This window comes from Oryx dammah, unplaced genomic scaffold (genome assembly GCF_014754425.2).
Source record: "Oryx dammah isolate SB20612 unplaced genomic scaffold, SCBI_Odam_1.1 HiC_scaffold_19, whole genome shotgun sequence".
Lineage (NCBI taxonomy): Eukaryota > Metazoa > Chordata > Mammalia > Artiodactyla > Bovidae > Oryx > Oryx dammah.
The window spans coordinates 51,610,329-51,630,374 of record NW_024070203.1 but is presented as its reverse complement, the minus strand read 5'-3'; the positions used below and the strand labels follow the sequence as shown (position 1 = coordinate 51,630,374).

Here is a 20,046-nt window from a genome sequence, read left to right as displayed (position 1 = left end):
CCCATCTTGTCCATAAACCCATCCTGAACCCCAGGTCTATATACTCTATTGCCTAGCAGGCATTTCCATCTAAATGTACCAAAGATATCTTTAACAAATTTATCCAAATTTCAACATCTTGACTTTGTTCTTCCTCCAGTTCCAAAGTGGAATTTAAGTGCAAGCTCTGATATAAAAGTAGTAGTAGGGTTCTTTGTCCTTTCTCATATAATAAAGTCACCTTCTCACAGTCACTCAAGTCAAAAATCTCAGTCATTTGTGACTCATTTATAACATTTCATGTCCTATATTTCAGACTTCCTAGATATCTCAAAATCTTATTTCTATGACATCTTTTTTATTTGATCTATTATACTTCTTTCTACTCATCCTGTCTTATCCATCTCAGGCAAATTTATTTTATTGTAAAGACCTTCCAAACACCAGTTTTCCTTCAGTTCATGTTACATGGTCATCACAGGATAGCTTTGGTTCTTAACTCTGAGACTGATTTCTGATATTGAGGCCCAGGAGGAAGAAAGAGAGAAGAATTATGTTACAGGCTTTTAAAGCTTTGCACAGAAGGAGTTAATGTTCTTTTTGCTTACATTTCATTGGCTGAAGACAATCATAAGGTCCAGCTTTACGTTAATGAATTAGGCATTACAATTTTCCCTCAGGGACAGACCCAGAAGGAATACATTGGGTAGACACACAACCAGTAGGAAAGGGCAGTGAATATTTTGAACAAATACTACAATATATTTTATACTTTGAAACGATTCTAATGATTCTGTTCTTTATTTACTTGTAATTCTATCTACCATTTAAGGTGATCTCATCCACACCTGTGTCTTCAACAATCACTTACACATTGAAGGGTAGTCAAGTCTATATCTCTAGGCCAGATACCTCATCGAAGTTTTGGACGTCTATCCAAATACTATCAGCAAGGTCTATGTAGGTTTGCCATAGGCAATTCAATTTCAGCAAATCTCCATGTATACATTCTTTCTTCCAATCTGTTTTACATTTGTTCTTACATTTCTTATTTTGATCAACATTATATTAAAGCCCAAATCATATGATAGTTTAATTGTGTTGTTTATTAAACTATTTTTCCCCAGCCCACCCCCACTTCACAAGATAGTGAGCTCCTGGAGGTTAGGGACTGTATTTGGGGCTTCCCAGGTGGCCCTAGAGGTAAAGAACCTGTCTGCCGATGCAGGAGACAAGAGATATGGATTTGATCCCTGGGTTGGGAAGATCCCCTGGAGAAGGGCATGGCAACCTACTCCAGTATTCTTGCCCGGAGAAGCCCATGGACAGAGGAGCCTGGCAGGCTGCAGTCCATGGGGTCACAAAGAGACACAACGGAAACAAATTAGCACTTCACCCCAGTACCCAACTTTATGTCTGGTTCCTAACAAACGCTTGGTAAATATTGCTTTGTTGAATAAAGAAGAATGAACACCTTGTTAAATGGTGTTTCTAGTTGCCCTCCCTCAGTTCATTCTTTAACAACATCATTGTATTTCTTTTCTGAAATTCAGAATGCATTTAATGCTTCCTATTAGATGGTGAATGGAAGACTCCTCAGCATGGCAAATGGTGCTCACAGTTAGGCACCTTGGGCTTCCCCCTTTCAGCCTCATTTTCAATCACTTTTCTCCTCGACCTCAGCCCCTATCCACCCAATGGTATTTCCCTGGTACGCTATTTCTTTGCAACTTCCTACTGCCTTTATCCAAAATGACTTGACCTCATCTCTCCTCATCATCTTGGTTTTTTCTTCCTGCTCAAATTCTAAGTACCAGCGGAGTCAAATGTCAAGTCACTTAAAAAAATTCTTCCTGCTGGTTTTTTTTTTTATGGCCCTGACAAAATTAATTTTAGTTTCTTCTTGTTGTTCCCATTTTATTATATGGTTATACCTATTTTTAAGATTTGTTACATAGTATCACACTTATTTAATTGCTAGTGTCTCTCAACACAGAATACATATATATATATTTATACATACAGCAGTTTTTTTCTGTAAGTCTCAGCGTTTTCAAATATCAATACTAAATGAACCAAGTATAACAATTAAGTTGCCAAATTGACACTCAGGATTTCTGGGAAATACACCCACCAGTCAATATGTGGTATCTGAGTAATTTTACTGTGTTCCAGTTAAGCATGTCCAGTAGCAGTTGCACATGTGCAGTGTGGCTCCGTGTTGAAGCCGTGGGGTGGGGAGGGGTTCTGCAGGCTGTGCACACTGCCCTGGGGACCCATTCATGTTCAGGTCTCCAGGAAGACCAGTGCTCAGGGTTCTTCCTCACTCAAGGTAGGAGATTTTCAGAAGCCCTTGGGCTGTGGCGATTCTGCCCCCTGATTTCTAGCAAGATCTGAACCTCGGTCTGTGAGAACACTTTTGCTGCTTTTGACCAGCTGCGACCCAGAGTCACCTCTGATTGCCAACATCTCTTCCATCCTCTCCAGCCTGAAGTTCGTCTCAGTCATGTCTGACTCTTTGCAACCCCATGGACTGCAGCTCGCCAGGCTTCCCTGTCCTTCACCATCTCCTGAAGCTTGCTCAGACTCATGTCCACTGAGTCAGTGATGCCATCCAACCATCTTGTCCTCTGTCATCTCCTTCTCTTTCTGCCTTCCAGCTTTCCCATCACCAGGGTCTTTTCCAATGAGTCAGCTAAAGTATACTAAAAAACTTCAATTGATCAGTTAAAATTAGGTGTGAATTTAGGAGAAGGAATTAGAAAAGTCCCAATCCCCATGGTTCTGGACATTTTCAGTAATGCACTTCTGGCTGAACACAGATTAAAGAAATTAGATGGTAGTGATCAAGGTTTGGGCATTGGTAAAGTATGCATACCAGAGAACTAGTAAATCAAAGCTGGACCTCAAAAAAGCATTCAAGATAAGCCATGTACAGGACTTCTCTTGTGGTCCAGTGGTTAAGAATCTGCTCTTTCAATGCAAGGGGCCTGGGTTCCCTCCTTGGTCAGGGAACTAAGATTCCAAATACTAGGGAGCAACTAAGTTTATACTGCTGCAGCAAAGACACCACCACAGCCAAATAAATAAATAATTAAATATTTTAAAAAAAGAGATGAGCCATGTGTCAACAGAATCAGGTGTGTCTTTCTGAAAGCCAATTGTGAGACTATGTCTAAAAATTTCCCTTCCAAATAGACTGTATTAATATGAAGTAAATCAGACCTGAGCATCACGACTGATATTCATTTGTAAAAGTCTCATTCATGCCAATAGACACCAGGTCATTTTTTTCCATATCTTCATATAAATGGGTCTGAGTATAGAATTATACCATTTTGATCCCCTGAGGCAAACAAACCTTTGAAGTTTGCTCAAAATAATTTCTGTTATTGCTATAATTGTCCTTTTAATTCACATTCAGTAACTTATTTGCATATAAAAAATTGCAGATGTCTGACAACAATCACAAACAGAGAATGTAATAAAGAAGATCAATTATAGATTTAAAAACAATCTAAATTCTGTGAATAGATTCGGGTAGCAATTATAATGTGAAATAGCATCAATTAAAATACTTAGCGTTGGTTAATAATCAATATGTATTATAATATGAAAATGCTGTAATTTCCCAGAGCAGCACTGACATTCAGATACAAGGCTAGTCCATTAAAGCAATGATAATAAACACCATGGGACTTCAAATAACTCTATTATTGAATAAAATTTGTATACTGAGTACAGTGTTTGAAATTATACCTGCTGCTGCTGCTAAGTCGCTTCAGTCATGTCTGACTCTGTTCGACCCCATAGACAGCAGCCCACCAGGCCCCGCCGTCCCTGGGATTCTCCAGGCAAGAACACTGGAGTGGGCTGCCATTTCCTTCTCCAATGCATGAAAGTGAAAAGTGAAAGTGAAGTCGCTCAGTCGTGTCTGACTCTTAGCGACCCCATGGACTGCAGCCTACCAGGCTCCTCCATCCATGGGATTCTCCAAGCAAGAATACTAGAGTGGGGTGCCATTGCCTTCTCCATGAAATTATACCTAGTTTGTAGTAATAGGAAACAAAATAATGGTGGATCCCAGATTCCCTGATATGACATAGAAAACTAAAACAAACAAAACAAAGCAGGATACACCTAGAATTTAATAGGATAAATGACAAAATTCTTCATAACGTGGTATATGTAATTTGGGAATGTATTTTGGGGGAGAGTTTTCTGGTGCTGTGATGAGGAAGGGAGAAAGGGTGATTATTTCAGATAAGTTGATACAGGGAAGGTAGTCAGAAGTAGAGGTGGTTGGTATCATAGCCACTTACGCACCATATGCTCAGCCCATCTCAAGTCTCCTCTCTCTAAATCATTCTTTTGAACTTACGGTTGCCAGGAGGGGAGGATAGGGGTGGGGTGCAGGGATAGTTAGGGAGCTTGGGATCAACATGTACACACTGTTATATTTAAAACGGATAACCAACAAGGACGTACTGTATAGCACAGGGAACTCTTCTCAATGTTATATGGCAGCCTGGATGGGAGGGGAGTTTGGGGGAGGATGGATACATGTATATGTATGGCTGAGCCCTTTTGCTGTCCACCTGAAACTGTCACAACACTGTTAACCAACTATTCTCCAACATTAAACAGAAAGTTAAAAAAAAACAAACAAACAACCTTTCCTTCATTCTGCCCAATACGAAGGAAGGACACAACTTTGGAGCATCAGTTATTTTCATAAAAAGGAGTTAATATTATATGACAAATAATACTTGTGCATTTGAATGGGATATGGCAGAGATTTTGACCTAACTAGATTAAAGAAATATTAAAATTATGCTCACATTTTATCTGATAATAGGTTACTTCAAATAAAGATTCTTACAGATTCACTTAATTTTTCTTTTTTCTTTTTCTACACCTTTCTCAAAAAGATTATAAATTAAGAGGTCATATCAGATGAAGCTAAACTTGATAAGCCAGGTAAAACCTAAGGCTCTTGAAACTTAAAAAAATTATGAAATGATAAGTTTTTGTTAGTCTTGTATTAAAAACAACTTATAATTTGGAAAAATATAAACAATTTATGAATGAACTAATTTTCTTCTGTGGATATTTGACATGGTCAGTCAGCAGGCAGAGAAGAAACACACGTTACATACAAATGGATACACAGATCTAACTGCACATTCTTTTTCATTTCGATTTCAGCTAATGTTCTTTTCCCGATTTTTATAGTTTTTTTTTTTTTTGCTTGACATGAGCCTTCTGCTTTCAGGTTAAGGAAATATTCCTAAAAGTTTATGAATCAGCCCTCTGTCATGAGCATTTATAGGGAGATTAAGAAACATTCATGGCATAGGCTTATACTCATCAATTGAAAACTTAGACTCTTTCAACAAATTTTGAGAAACCTGGTGAAAATTAGCATATCGAATGTGGTGTTATTTCAAGTCAGTAGGCCAGAGTGCTGGAGCGAATGGATATGAAATGGATCATGGCTCAGTTGCCATGAACTGACACACTGTCTTTCACAAAGCAGTGGCCACTGGGGTTCTTCTCTGCGTGGTGAACCAAGGCCGGCTCTTTCCTCTGTGCCTCTGCCATCACTTGAATTTCTGTCTCCATCTGCTTCCTGCTAGAGGCAGGAGAAAGAAAGTGTGGAAGCCAAATCTACTTGTTCTACACTGTTCGGTAGAAGGATGCAGCCCTGGATGGCATCACCAACTTAATGGACATGAGTTTGAGCAAACTCTAGAAGACGGTGAAGGGCGTGGAGCCTGGAGTGCTGCAGTCCATGGGGTCGCAAAGAGTCAGACATGACTGAGCGACTGAACAACATTCATTTTCCAGTGGCTAGAAATAAATCATATAAAATTGCTTTGCTGCACGGGGCTTGAGGAAAGTAGTCCCTGCTGAGGCAGCTGCTTTTTAGCCACAAGTGTTCATGTCCTGTGGATGGAAGAACAGATTTGGGGGAACAGTTAGCATCCTGCTCTAAGTACCTACCTCTGCACTAAGCTTCTGCACTTAAAATGTACTGATCTTACTTTGGCAAACTGTTTAATCTCAGTGCTTAAATTTCTATGGGTAAGTTATACTTTCATCATTTGCAAATCTTCCATGCTTATAGTGGATGTGCTCCACAATAAATAGCAAGTTGATTTGATATAGTTAATGACCACAATTGATTTCAATAAGTGATTACTTAATTTCTTCTTGGAGATAAAGTAGTGATTTAGATTTTATATTTTATAAAATAAATATATATTAAATATTTTATAAAATAAATTTATATTTAACACTTTTCTGGACATTGATATACAGTAGCAAATAAGACATAAAACATATTCTGGTGGAGAGACCAACAATGAAACACATATGAAAATAGGGAAATATAAAGAAGCAATATACCCAGATAGTGATAACTGTCATGAAAAAGAGAGTGAATAGTTAAGGCAAGTAACATTAGGGAGTTGGTTAGAGAGATCCCCTGAAAAAATGTGGCAGTTACATGATGATGCACGTGATGAGAAGGTGTCAGCCACGCAAATGTCCAAGTGGAAATTTTCAAGGTAATGAGGATGGCAACTGGAAGGAAGGCAATAGTGTTGAGCTGGGAGCATTTATCACAGGTGCCAAAGAACAGTGAATTGAAGCACAGTGATCCATGGGTAAGAGAGGCAGACTGAAGGACTATTTAGTGTCCTTCTAAGTAAATTCCATTTATTCTGTTTGGAATAAGAAACCATTGAAAGGCTTTAAGCAGGAGAGTGGTATACTCTGATAAATCTTTAAGTTGTTGCCGCTTACAGACTTACAGGGAGATGTGAAATTAGATGTAACTGGAAGAATACATGGAGCTGTTAGAATGTACATCTAATCCATACTTGAGAAAGACTTGCTGGAGGAGGTAATATATTAGTTTGACTTTTGAAGAATTTACTATTATTGGACAACTAAGGTGGGTAAAGCGTCTGCCTGCAATGTGGGAGACCCGGGTTTGATCCCTGGGTTGGGAAGATCTCCTGGAGAAGGAAACGGCAACCCACTCCAGTACTCTTGCCTGGAGAATCCCACGGACAAAGGAGCCTGGTAGGCTACAGTCCATGGGGTTGGCAAAGAGTCGGACACGACTGAGCGACTTCATTTCACTTTCAAGGTGGGTCAACTGGTTGAAGAAGCAGACCAGGAGACAGCAGAGGGAATGTAAAAAATTATAAATCATTCTAGGGCAGAAGGTGAGGTCCAGGGGTATAGCCAGAAGGACGATCATGAAGAGCTTTTGTATTACTCAAAAGTACTTGGACTTTATCTTCAAAACAATAGAACATTGGGAGGATTCAAGCAGAAGTGTAGCATAATTAAATTTTCCTCTTAATTTACTTCTTAAAATTGAAGCATAGTTGATTTATAATGTTGTGTTAGTTTCTATGGTACAGCAAACTGGTTCAGATATACATGTATACCTCTATATATTCTTTTTATGATTCTTTTCCATTATATTTTGTTATAAGATATAAAATATGATTCCCTGTGCTATACAGTAGGTCTTTGTTGGTTTTCTATTTTATATATAGTAGTTTGTACTTGTTAATCCTAAAGTCCTATCAGTTTGCCTTTTAGAATGAGCCCTCCTGATAGCCTGGGAGTGTGTTTGGCACAGAGAGTGTTATTGTTCAGTGGCTAAGTCGTGTCCAGCTCTCTGCGACCCATGGACTGCAGCCTGCCAGGCTTCCCTGTCCTTCACTATCTCCCAGAGTTTGGTCAAACTCATGTCCATTAAGTTGGTGATGCTATCCAACCCATCTCATTTTCTTTCATCCTCTTCTCTTCCTGCCCTCAATCTTTCCCAAAATCAGAGTCTTTTCCAATGAGTAGGCTCTTCTCATTAGGTGACCAAAGTATCGGAACTTCAGCTTTAGCAAGAGTCCATCCAATGAATATTCAGGGTTGATTTCCTTTAGGGTTGACTGGTTTGATCTCCTTGCAGTCCAAGGGACTCTCAAGAATCTTCTCCATCACCACAATTTGAAAGCATCAATTCTTTGGTGTTCAGCTTTCTTTATGGTCCAAATCTCATATTTACACATGATTACTGGAAAAACCATCAGTTCAGTTCAGTTCAGTCACTCAGTCATATCTGACTCTTTGCGACCTCATGGGCCTTGGTTGGCAACGTGATATAAAGTGATAAGCTAAGATCATGATTGTAGAGATGGAAATATTAAACACACATTATCTCATTTCTGGTCTTTTTCAGTGGAGAGAAAAAGGAGATGTCTAGAATATTTTCCAGTGTTGGGGTGGTTGTTGGCATTTTCTAAGACAGAGAATACATGAAGAGAAGCAAACATGAGTTGGATCAGGAAAGAGGCTATAAAAGGGTAAAAGTCTTACAGTATAAAAGAGAAACCGCATTTGTATAAACATTTGATTTCTAAGAGTAAATAATATTGTGATAGTTGGAAAGTCATGCACAATAAAAGGTATTGAGTTGTTTCTATCAACTTGAAATCTAAGTATCTAAATAGTACAGTGTCAGGCACTTAAACTTATTGTCTTTATTAAAAATCAATTATATCTCATTAGCAACATTTACAGAGCTGTATATGAGCATATTATAATCCATTAACTAATTGGCAAGTATTATACCTATTTGTTCAATATTATATTATCAACTTATTTATAATCATATAGAAAATAGCTAATATTTACTGAGCAAATTGTACTAAAATCCAAGTGAACATTTTGGCCAACCCACTATTACCCTCATTTATCATATGAAGCCGAAGTTCAGAGAGGTTGTGTAATTTGCCCTTGATCACCAGCTAGTAAGTGGCAGGGGCAGGAATCCTACCCTTCTTGTGAACTAGAGCATAACACAGCCTCTATCACATTTTTTTTTCTGGTAGCATGATGATTCATTGAGCTGTCTTCTTGGGGGCTCTTCCTGTATGACAGGCTGACTTAAGGCAAGCTATTAGCCTTGGAGTTAAAAAAGAGTAAACTTGCTTTTTCATTGTAAGCGAACTTGACACTGTTTTCGTTAAAGACCGCAACGAAAGCAGAAGTCATCAGGGCTGGTTTCTCTAGTGGAACAGACAAGAGTTTTGGAGTCTGTTGGTCTGAATTCAAATCCAGGCCAGCTCTTATGGACTATTTTATCTCAAGCAAGTTTCCTTTCCTCTCAGATTCACATCTGCAAAATGAGGGCTCTATCCCATGTCAGTGCTGGTCACAGAGTAGGCCTTTAATAAACATCAAATGCTTTTCTAGATTAAGTGCATTAACCATTGAGTTGGAAGCAGAAATATTCAATTAACACTTTTTTTCATCAAAAATGAATCTAGCATGCTGGTTGCAGAATTTTTCCTTTCCTCTCTGTCTAAATCAAGATAAAGCATTGTCTCTTTCCTGGTCTTGGTAAATTTGCCAGTCTTTTACTTGGCCCTCCCCTCACCCTGTGATAAAAACTAAATTAATTCAGCGATGATGAGGCCACACCTTGAGAATCTTGGGGTGCCAGTGGCAGGGACTGGAATCCGCCATGTGAGTGTGTTCATCCCCAGCTCCTTCTCACTCTCCACTTGGCTTTTTGCCCTTCTTTCCCATATGTTGGCTGTTCTTCTCATTTCGAGATCAGAGTTGACCTTTTTTGTAAGGTTAAAAAAAGCGTTACAAGCCTCTGCCTTTTTACTGTCATACATTATTAGCTTTCTCATCCTATCAAATAAAAAAACGGCATTCTCCTTTACCCAGTTCTTGTGACTGCTGTATTTAAAGAAGGGATTTTTTTTTCCTCCTCCATTTTCCTACAGTTTACAAAAAAAAAAAAAGAAAACATCATGAATTAATTTAACAAATGTAGTGAAATAGCTCTCTGTCTCCGTACAGAGCCCCCATCCACCCACTACAATTAAAAATTAATACTGAATTGGCTTTGAGTCAATTACCCTAAAAATGCCAACATAAACACAAGATTAGAGTAGGATCTCTTTTGTTGTCAAGTACATATAATTTAAATACTTCAGTGTATGTCAATGCATTCAGCAACATACAGATGGCAAAAAAGATATTACCATTGGATAAGACATACTTTTAAACTTTTTATTATGAGATAACTGTTGATTCACATGCAGTTTTGAGAGATAATATGGAGAGATCCCATATACCCTTTATCTAATTTTCCACAAATATTTTCAAACGAAGTCATTTTTATTTGTGTGTGTCACTGCATGGTGCTTTGATAGATCCCATGTACTTGCTTTTGTTTGCAGTCTGAAAAGAATTTCTTCGGTGTCAATACAGTTTTTGCCTTCTCAGCAGTCAGCTACTCACAAATATTAGTTTCTTTGCTCTTAGAGAATATTCTTGGAAAAAAGAATATTAAGAACTCTTAATATCAAAACATTTAAAGTATTTACTATAAATTGAATATTTAAATATTCTAATAAAGTACTTTGCCCCCTCTAAAATATCCCTGTTACTTATTATGCAAAACATATAGAGAGTTCTCAAATATCGCTGTATTACCGTTGATTCTTGCACTGTAGCTTATTGTATGCATGTGCTCACTTGCATGTGTGTGGGTGTGTGTATTTGGTTACTTTAATTTGTAGATTGTAAATTGGGTGTGTATTTAATGTGGTTGTCTCCATTACTTTTATTGTGACATTTATTTTATTGAATTTTCTATAGGCTTAGAACTCTCTCCGAAGATTCAGACCTTTTGAGACCAACAAACTGAATGACACCTTTTTCAAAATAAAAGGGTTAAAAATCTCTTCAGAATTCAACAGTGTTTTCCATGATTTAATCATAAAACTAAATTATCATGGTGACAGCTTTCCATATCTGGTTCCTCTGAGTCTCTTTAAATTAATTCAACACCATTACAATTCTGGGAAGCTAGAGGCTGTGACTTAGTCCAATTAAAAACATAAAATAATTTAACTATTGATAAAAGGATAATCTTAGGAAGTTCATTTTCATGGGAATTATTAAAAACTTGATATATTCCACATGGGAATAACAATTTTATCTTACCTCAGGTAAGGAAACTAAATGGAAATAAATTAAATTGTAAGTACAACTAAAAAAAATGCCACCAAAAATATAATTTTGGAAACTTAGACTAATATTCTTGAGGATTGATGGAAACAGTTCATGCTTTTCTTTAAGTTCAAAGTGGAAAAACAACCAAACAGAAAGCCTTGACATAACTTTCAGTTCAGTCAGTTCACTCTCTCAGTCGTGTCTGACTCTTTGCCACCCCATGAATCGCAGCACGCCAGGCCTCCCTGTCCATCACCAACTCCTGGAGTTCACTCAGACTCACGTCCATAGAGTCGGTGATGCCATCCAGCCATCTTATCCTCTGTCGTCCCCTTCTCCTCCTGCCCCCAATCCCTCCCAGCATCAGAGTCTTTTCCAACGAGTCAACTCTTTGCATCAGGTGGCCAAAGTACTGGAGTTTCAGCATAACTTTAGCCTTCTGCTAAAGGCTAAACCAAAACCAAAACCGCTGAATAGAAACCTCTCAGACTGGAAACATCTTCTAGATCAGTGAAAAAGTAGAGGTGAATTTATAGACCACTGGAGTTCTTGGTCATATTAATAGTTTAATAGTATGTGTAATAATTTGGTCTAGGTATTAAAAATGACCGCTTCACTAATTGTTGCTTTAGGTGCTAAGTCACCTCAGAGACTTTTGGGCCTCCATGGGCTGTAGCTCGCCAGGCTCCTCTTCCTGTCCATGGGATTTCCCAGACAAGAATACTGCAGTGGGTTGCCATTTCCTTCTCCAGGTTATCTTCCCAACTCAGAGACTGAACCCATGTCTTCTGCATTAGCAGGTGGATTCTTTACCACTGAGCCACCAGGGAAACCTAACTGAATTAATCAGATAGACAATAATTCACTTTCAGTTACAACCTTAGTGAAGCACTAGTTTATAAACTTCTTTATTAACTATTTGATAAATTCTTAACTAGTGGGGTTACAGATTTCTGTATTTTGACAGTAGATGTTTTCAGGAAATCGAAATTCTGCTGTTTTCTCTGCTTGACATAGAAAAAGCCGACTCTCCTCTGGCTTGTGGCATGAATACAGAGAAATGGAGAAAAGGAGAAAACAATCATGGAAAGACTCCCTGGGCTGAAGGGGAGAACTGTGCCAACATTTCTTCTATTTAAAAAATATAACTTTTTGAATATTTCATGAATAAATAAGCTATTTGTCCAAAAATAATGTGTAAACAAAAATAACGACTTGTTCAACATTCACAGTTTAACTTAGACATTGGCAATGACCAAGTTTCTTATTGTGGTCAGGAAAAAGAGGGTTTGATAAGCAAATGAATTGTGCCAGCACCTCCAATAAGGTGTGTCTGAGTGATAGTTGCTCAGTCATGCCTGACTCTTGGCAACCCCATGGACTGTAGCCTGCCAGGCTCCTCTGTTCATGGAATTCTCCAGACAAGATTCCTGGAGTGGGTCACCATTTCCTTCTCCAGGCCAGAAGAACCCAGGGATCCTGCATTGCAGGAGAGCCTTTACCATCTGAGCCGCCAGGGAAGCCTACTATTAAAAGACATTTCTAAGTATAAAGACAGGTCAACTTAAAAAGTGTCAGCAGATACATGCTTGACTTTATCTTATAATCTATAAACAATACATTAGAATATGTAATTAATCCATACACCTTTTCCAAAGGAATACCCAAGACGGAAGTAGCAATAAAGTTACAAATGACAGTCATCAATCAGATGAAATAATTTAGATGAAGCTTTTCTCTCTTGAAGAGATGGGGACTGGGCAAGTGGTCAGGAAGGAAGTATAATGTTCTTTTAACTTTGTATGAAAAATAATGTTCAGTTCCACATTGCTGAACATAGTTCTGTTTTTGCCAAATAAATCCTCTACTTCAAGTTACTGTCCAAATGCTTTATTAAAACTCTCCTTCTGGCCTTTGTTTTGGAATCTGTTACTTTTGTTGCCACCTCCTGATTGCTGTCCTCTGAAGCTTGTACTTCTTTCCTGCTGTCCCTGACACCTTTATTCCCCTCGTGCTGTCCCCTGAAGCCTTGATTGCCTTCCCGCTGTCCTCGGAAGTTGTGATATCCTTCCCGTGGACCTTCTAGCTCCAGTTGCTCCGTGGCCACAGAAAGCTGCCAGTGCTGTGAATCATGCCACTTTTCCTGTACTTCTGTTACTGATGCAGTAGGGATATCAAAGCAAACACCCTGCTTTCCTTTGAGAAAGACCTTTCCCTTCACTTTGGAATCAATATCCTCACCCAGCTGCTCTTTAAGTTCTTTCCAAGCATAACTAATATTTGGCATTTCAATTGTGCACCACAAGATCATGGCCACAAAGCCCGCTTCTGAGTTGATCAAGGAGCACTGGTCTACCGACGTGGCACCGGAAATGTGGGCCAGGGCTGCTGCCAGAGCTTCCACAGCTCCCTTCTCCTCAATCAGCTTCTCTGCTGACTGCTTGAAGTGACTGATCGCAGTGGGAGGCACAGAGTCCAAGAGCCTGATGGCATCTTTGCTAGAAGCTTTTATTATCTCTGTTGCAAAAGGAACACCTGTTCATTTAAATTTAATTCCCGCTTTTTGCTCCACTTGGACTAACTGATATTCTTTGTGCTGGTAAAAGCAGATGCAAACCCTGGTTCTCCCAGCTCTACCTGTTCGCCCAGAATGATGAATGTAGGATTCATCATCCTTTGGTCGAGAACTTTGAACAACCAGATCAACTTCGGGGATGTCTAACCCATGTGCAGCAACACTGGTTCAACCAAAACTCCAAAATCACCATTTCTAAAACCTTTCAGGGTGATTTCCCTTTGCTTCTGTGGAATGTCTCCGTGTAACTGGCAACATGTCTCCTAGTAACTAGATGTGTCTAGCAACATAATTTCCAAATATTCATTTTAAGCCTCTCCTCATTTTTTACTTTGGCTGTACTGCACTTGAGCACCACCACCCTGATTCACCTCCCATCTTCCTTTTTAATTGTTAGCTCCAAGGCAGCCTGAGTATTAAAGAAACTTATCTAGATTCTGAGGCCTCTTTGAGAGTCTAGGCTGGTGGCACAAGGGTGATGCCCTCAGGCTAACAAAGTTACTGGACTTGATCAGACAGTCTGTAACAGAGTGTTGTAGAACAGTGGTCAACAACCTGTTTTGGCACCAGGGACGGGTTCATGGAAGACAATTTTTCCATGGACCAGAGTGGCAGGGATGGTTTCAAGATGATTTAAGAGCATTACATTTATAGTGCATTTTATTTCTATTATTACATTGTGCTATATAATGAAATAATTATACAACTGGCCATAATGCAAAATCAGATCATCAGACATTAGATTCTCATAAGGAGTGTGCAACCTAGATCCCTCACACAGTTCACAGTAGGATTCACAGTCCTATGAGAATTTAATGCCACTATTGATCTGACAAGAGGAGGAATTCAGGCTGTAAATACAGATGAAGTTTCATTAGCTTGCCCACCACTCACCTTCTACTGTGCAACCTGGTTCCTAACAGGCAGTGGACCCCTACCAGACCATGTCTGAGGATTGGGAACCCTGATTGTAGAAGGAATTTCTAACAGAAACACAACAAGAAGCCCAGACAGGCAAGCAGTTAGCAGGAGAGAAAGTCACAAACAGTGAAGGGAGAGTCCAAATACTGGTCTAGGGTAGAGGCAGGGTTCCCGTAGGTGAACTGGAGTTTTGCAAGAATAAAGCTGTATCATTCAGGACCTAGACAGACAGTTGCAATCAATCTTTCAGTACTAAAGATGGATGCAGAAGCCTATCAAGTTATATGAGATAAGAATCTCTTATCCCAATGGTGCACCTTAGGATGAATACCTTAGAAAATACTCTAGAAGTCCGGAATGTTGCTCTAGGGTTTTTTTTCTGTTGATTTCAGGGTAAGGTCAGTGGGTAAAGAAGCTGAAACAATAAAAGAACTTTTTACCTTAAAATAGGATTGATCTAGAAAGTGGTGCAGAACATCTACCCTTGAGGGGAAGCAGATTTTTGAGTGGAACACAGGATTTGGAAGACAATGATACTTATTTGGGTGGGAGGAGAGTGAGATGAGAGCTGAGGTTTGGGGTTTTCTATGGGAATCCAATAAGGTAGTATTTTAGAGTGCTTTGTCAATTATAAATAATCATTGTAATGAGCATTTATTAATACCTATTGCCCTATTTGGGCTTCCCTGATGGCTCAGCTGGTAAAGAATCTGCTGCAATGCTGGAGACCTGGGTTCGATCCCTGGGTTGGGAAGATCCCCTGGAGAAGGGAAAGGCTATCCACTCCAGTATTCTGGCCTGGAGTATTCCATGGACTGTATAGTCCATGGGGTTGCAAAGAGTTGGACGTGCCCTAATACTTCAACTAACCCTAGTTCCTTAAAGCAATAATTCTAATACACAAAAATGCACATATATTATTGTCAAAGGTACACAAATGATGTCAGTTTAACTTTATCTCATTCTTTCCCCTCCTCACATACTAAGTAGAAAATGCCTTTACATCTTGTTGAAGCTTATGAAATGTGAGTTTTCTGCAGGGCCTCAATACTTATTTTAGGGTTTTGCTAATCTTTCTGGAGATTCCCAACACTGCTTTTAATTCTCAGCATTATTTTTATTTTTTCATGATGTTCTTTGATTTGTGGGACTTCCCTGGTGGTTCAGAAGATAAAGAGTCTTCCTGCAATGCAGGAGACCATGGTTTGATCCTTGGGTCAGAAAGATCCCTTGAAGAAAGGAATGGCAACCTACTCCAGTATTCTTGCCTGGAGAATTCCACAGACAGTGGAGCCTGGCAGGCTACAGTCCATGGGTTCCCAAAGAACCTTACACGACTGAATGACTAACACTTTCAGTTGGATTTGAACTTTTGATAATACTGGGCTATTGCCTGTTTTGCTTCTCTTCCAAAGTTTGTCTTTTCTGATTCTCCCCCTGCTCCTGCTGCTGTAAAAATTTTGAATCTTTGCCTGTATATTCCTCTCACTTCCTGCTCTCTCTCTGACCCCTTCTTCAGCTCTCACCTTAAAAGCAAATCCTATCCTCTCACTTTTAACAGTGTGTCTTTCACCTCCTTTAGCACTACTTCCTGATCCCAGATAAAACCACAGCCTTTTGTAGAGAATGGTTCTGAAATTCCTTTCCAATAATTCCATGGTTCAGAGAGTTACTTCTCTTTTCTGCAAGCAGGGATATAGCAGAGAGAAAGCTAGGGTTATTGTGATATTTTGAGTTCCAGAATTCTTTGGGATCTATTTAAAATTGTTATGAATCTTCATACTGGGGTGGGTTGCCATTCCCTTCTCCAGAGAATCTTCCTGACCCAGGAATCAAACCTGGGTATCCTGCATTGCAGGCAGATTCTTAACTGTCCAAGCATTCAGTAAAGCCCCTATAAGAAAGAAAATGCATATACATACATACTATTTTTTCACGTAATTTTAGGTGGTGTACCCCTTGGCAACCCACTCCAGTATTCTTGCCTGGAGAATCCCATGGACAGAGGAGCTTGGTGGGCTACAGTCCACGGGGTCGCAAAGAGTCGGACACGACTGAGCGACTTCACTTTCACTTTCACCACTTAAGCCCTGTATGAATCTACTACTTTTGCCCAAGGGCATTTCTACCTTAGGTTAAGAATTTTCTTATAGAAAAGAAAAAATACTGTGGGCTTTGAAGGTACACCGAGTACAAGTCTTAATTTTGACTGAGTGACTCTAAAATAAACATTTCACTGGACTGAAGTTTCTTATTCTGTAAAATAAGATGAACAATATTTATTTTCTGAGGTGTTGAGAATTAGAGATAATTCAGTAATATCATGACATCAAGAAATCCTTCCATAAACATTATATCATTATTTAAAAAAAATTATCCCAACACTTTCTGTGGAACTTTCTTGCTTCACATCAAGATAACAGTATTGAGTGTACAGTGAACTAAATTAATATTATATACAAGAAACTGCTCTGCTGGCACCTTTTTCTCTAGATTTGTGCTGTGTGCTTTTGTTAACTTTTATTCATCACTGCGTCAATCATCAGTGCTCGTGTGTGTTGGTTATGTAAATAATAAGCAAAGTTGACTCCAGTCTGTGAAAAAGTCTTAATATCTTTCTTGCAAAAATGAAGGAGGATTTCTTAACTGAGTCTAAACAGAATTTCTGCATCTAAACTTTGTTCTTTTCACTTTTTTTTTTTTTTAAGATTATTTCTTTGGCTGTGTCTGGTCTTAGTTGCAATATGCAGACTTCTCTCTAGTTTCAGTGCAAAGGCTTAGCTGCCCCATATGGCATGTGGGACCTTAGTTCTCTGACCAGGGATCAAATCCATGTACCCTGCATTAGAAAGCAGATTCTTAACCACTGGACCACTAGGGAAGTCCCTAGGCTTTTATGTCTTAATTAAGATGTGGAGCATGACTTTTGACCTTTGTTTAAATGGAAGGTCATAATAATTAAGCATACAGGTTTATTCTCTGACAGATCTATGTTGATATTCTGTCTTGGAAACTTATTGTTATGTACACTTAGCCAAATCACCAAACCCCTCAGAGGCTCAGTGTCCTTAGCTGTAAAATGTGGGGATCATCTATAAATTGTAAGATTGTTGTAGGATTTAAGTAGAGGTACTAACTTATGTGGTGTGCTTAGTCAAATGGCTGGCACATACTTGTTGCTCAACAAACGAAGATTATAATTATTGTATCTACATCACCTTAACTCCAATAACTGACATAGTTTCACAATGATGTAGGTTGCAGGGTTTTATTTTATTCTAAATGAGTAGCTCAGGTATGGGCTGCCCTGCATCTATTAATTGATAAATGCCATTAAAAACAAGAAAACTAATTATGTCAATTAAATGATCAGTTGCTAACAAAGGATCTCATCAGGCATGCTTTCCAGATATTTTCTGACAGTAATCTGGGACTGAAGCATTTCAACTAGAAGGATTCTTTTTTTTCTTCCAAGTCCTATATCAAGAATAGGTACTACACATAGTCAAATTAATTTTAAATAAATTCTGCACTAGTGTTTCTAGAGCAAATCTAAAATTTTAGAGGAACTAAAAACCATCTTGATGAAAGTGAAAGAGGAGAGTGAAAAAGTTGGCTTAAAACTCAACATTCAGAAAATTAAGATCATGGCATCTGGTCCCATCACTTCATGGGAAATAGATGGGGAAACAGTGGAAACAGTGGTTGACTTTATTTTGGGGGTCTCCAAAATCACTGAAGATGGTGACTGCAGCCATGAAATTAAAAGACGCTTACTCCTTGGAAGAAAAGTTATGACCAACCTAGATAGTATATTCAAAAGCAGAGACATTACTTTGCCAACAAAGGTCCATCTAGTCAAGGCTATGGCTTTTCCAGTGGTCATGTATGGATGTGAGAGTTGGACTGTGAAGAAAGCTGAGCTCTGAAGAATTGATACTTTTGAACTGTGGTGTTGGAGAAGACTCTTGAGAGTCCCTTGGGCTGCAAGGAGATCCAACCAGTCCATCCTAAAGGAGATCAGTCCTGGGTGTTCATTGGAAGGACTGATGCTGAAGCTGAAACTCCAATACTTTGGCCACCTCATGCGAAGAGTTGACTCATTGGAAAAGACCCTGATGCTGGGAGGGATTGGGGGCAGGAGGAGAAGGGGACGACCGAGGATGAGATGGCTGGATGGCATCACCGACTCGATGGACATGAGTTTGGGTAAACTCCGGGAGATGGTGATGGACAGGGAGGCCTGGCATGCTGCAATTCATGGGGTCATTGGACACGACTGAGCGACTGAACTGAACTGAACTGAAAGCAAATCTACAGTCAACATTTTATTTGTATAATGCATCCAAAAGTTTTTTTTTTTCACAAAATTAATGATTTATGCTTTTATATAAATATACATTGGAGAAGGAAATGGCAACCTACTCCAGCATTCTTGACTGGGAAATCCCATGGACAGAGAAGCCTGGTGGGCTACAGTCCTTGAGTCACAAAGAGTCAGACACAACTGAAGTGACTTAGCAAGCACCCATGCACATACATGCATACACACATACATAGGTATTTATTTATCAATCAAGTGCTAAAAAAATCTCAAAAAATGTCTTATTAAGGAGTATATCATTTTCTCAGCTAGACATTACACAGCTATGCGGGAAACTGCATAATGTCTGCAAGTTTTTTTCTCACTGTAGACTTTCTAATTATGTGAATGAACACAAAATAGTCCAAAACTCAATTTGAAAATACTTACTTCCGTTACCTGTCAGGAGTAATAGATTCGAAATGAAAACTTCTGATTTCACCAAATTGTTATCAAAAATAAATTGTCTTATTTTCTGCTGTTATCTTAATCAAATAATATTATAAAATATTGCTCCATGACTCAAGGTGCATTATATAAAAATATGTAAAATTTTAGTGACCAGTTCTCTGTTTAAATATTAATGTATGTGCACTTTGATATGATTCCTTGTCCAATAAACTCTTAATTTCTGGAGTGCATTTGTGGACACAATTCCACTTTTTATACATGCAATGTGATTTTTCAAAAAATTATTGTTATAAAACCACAGTGCTTTGCCTTCTTCTGCTGTCAACTCTAAAGTTATTAGTAAGTTCTTGAATATTTCCATGACACCTGACAAATATGTCTATTTCCATAATGTCTATTGGAGTGAGATCTAGGTGCTCTGGAAGAAGTATTAGACAGAAACTGTGGTGAGTGAAGGGGGAGAGCAAAGTTCATTTGTTTCCACAACTCTGTTGTAGCTGTTCAAGTAGTTACGAGTTAGAAAAAACTGTATGGGGTCAGTGCTTTTAGGTGATAATTGCCATTTGGCTAGAAAAGCAAGAGTGCTGATACTTCACTGTTTTGGTTCTAGAATTCAGAAAGAGTTTTCACATTTGTGAATATTTTAATCAGTAGTTTAAAATTTGATTTTTTTAATTTCAGAAAGTTCCAACATTATCTTATTCCCAGGTCTACGTTATGATACATGGGGTTTGCTAATAGA

At 38.7% G+C, this 20,046-nt stretch overlaps 1 pseudogene; it reads right to left on the bottom strand.

The window, feature by feature from the left end:
* Positions 1-12,898: 12,898 nt before the first annotated feature.
* Positions 12,899-16,188, bottom strand: LOC120878816 (annotated as a pseudogene).
* Positions 16,189-20,046: the final 3,858 nt, after the last annotated feature.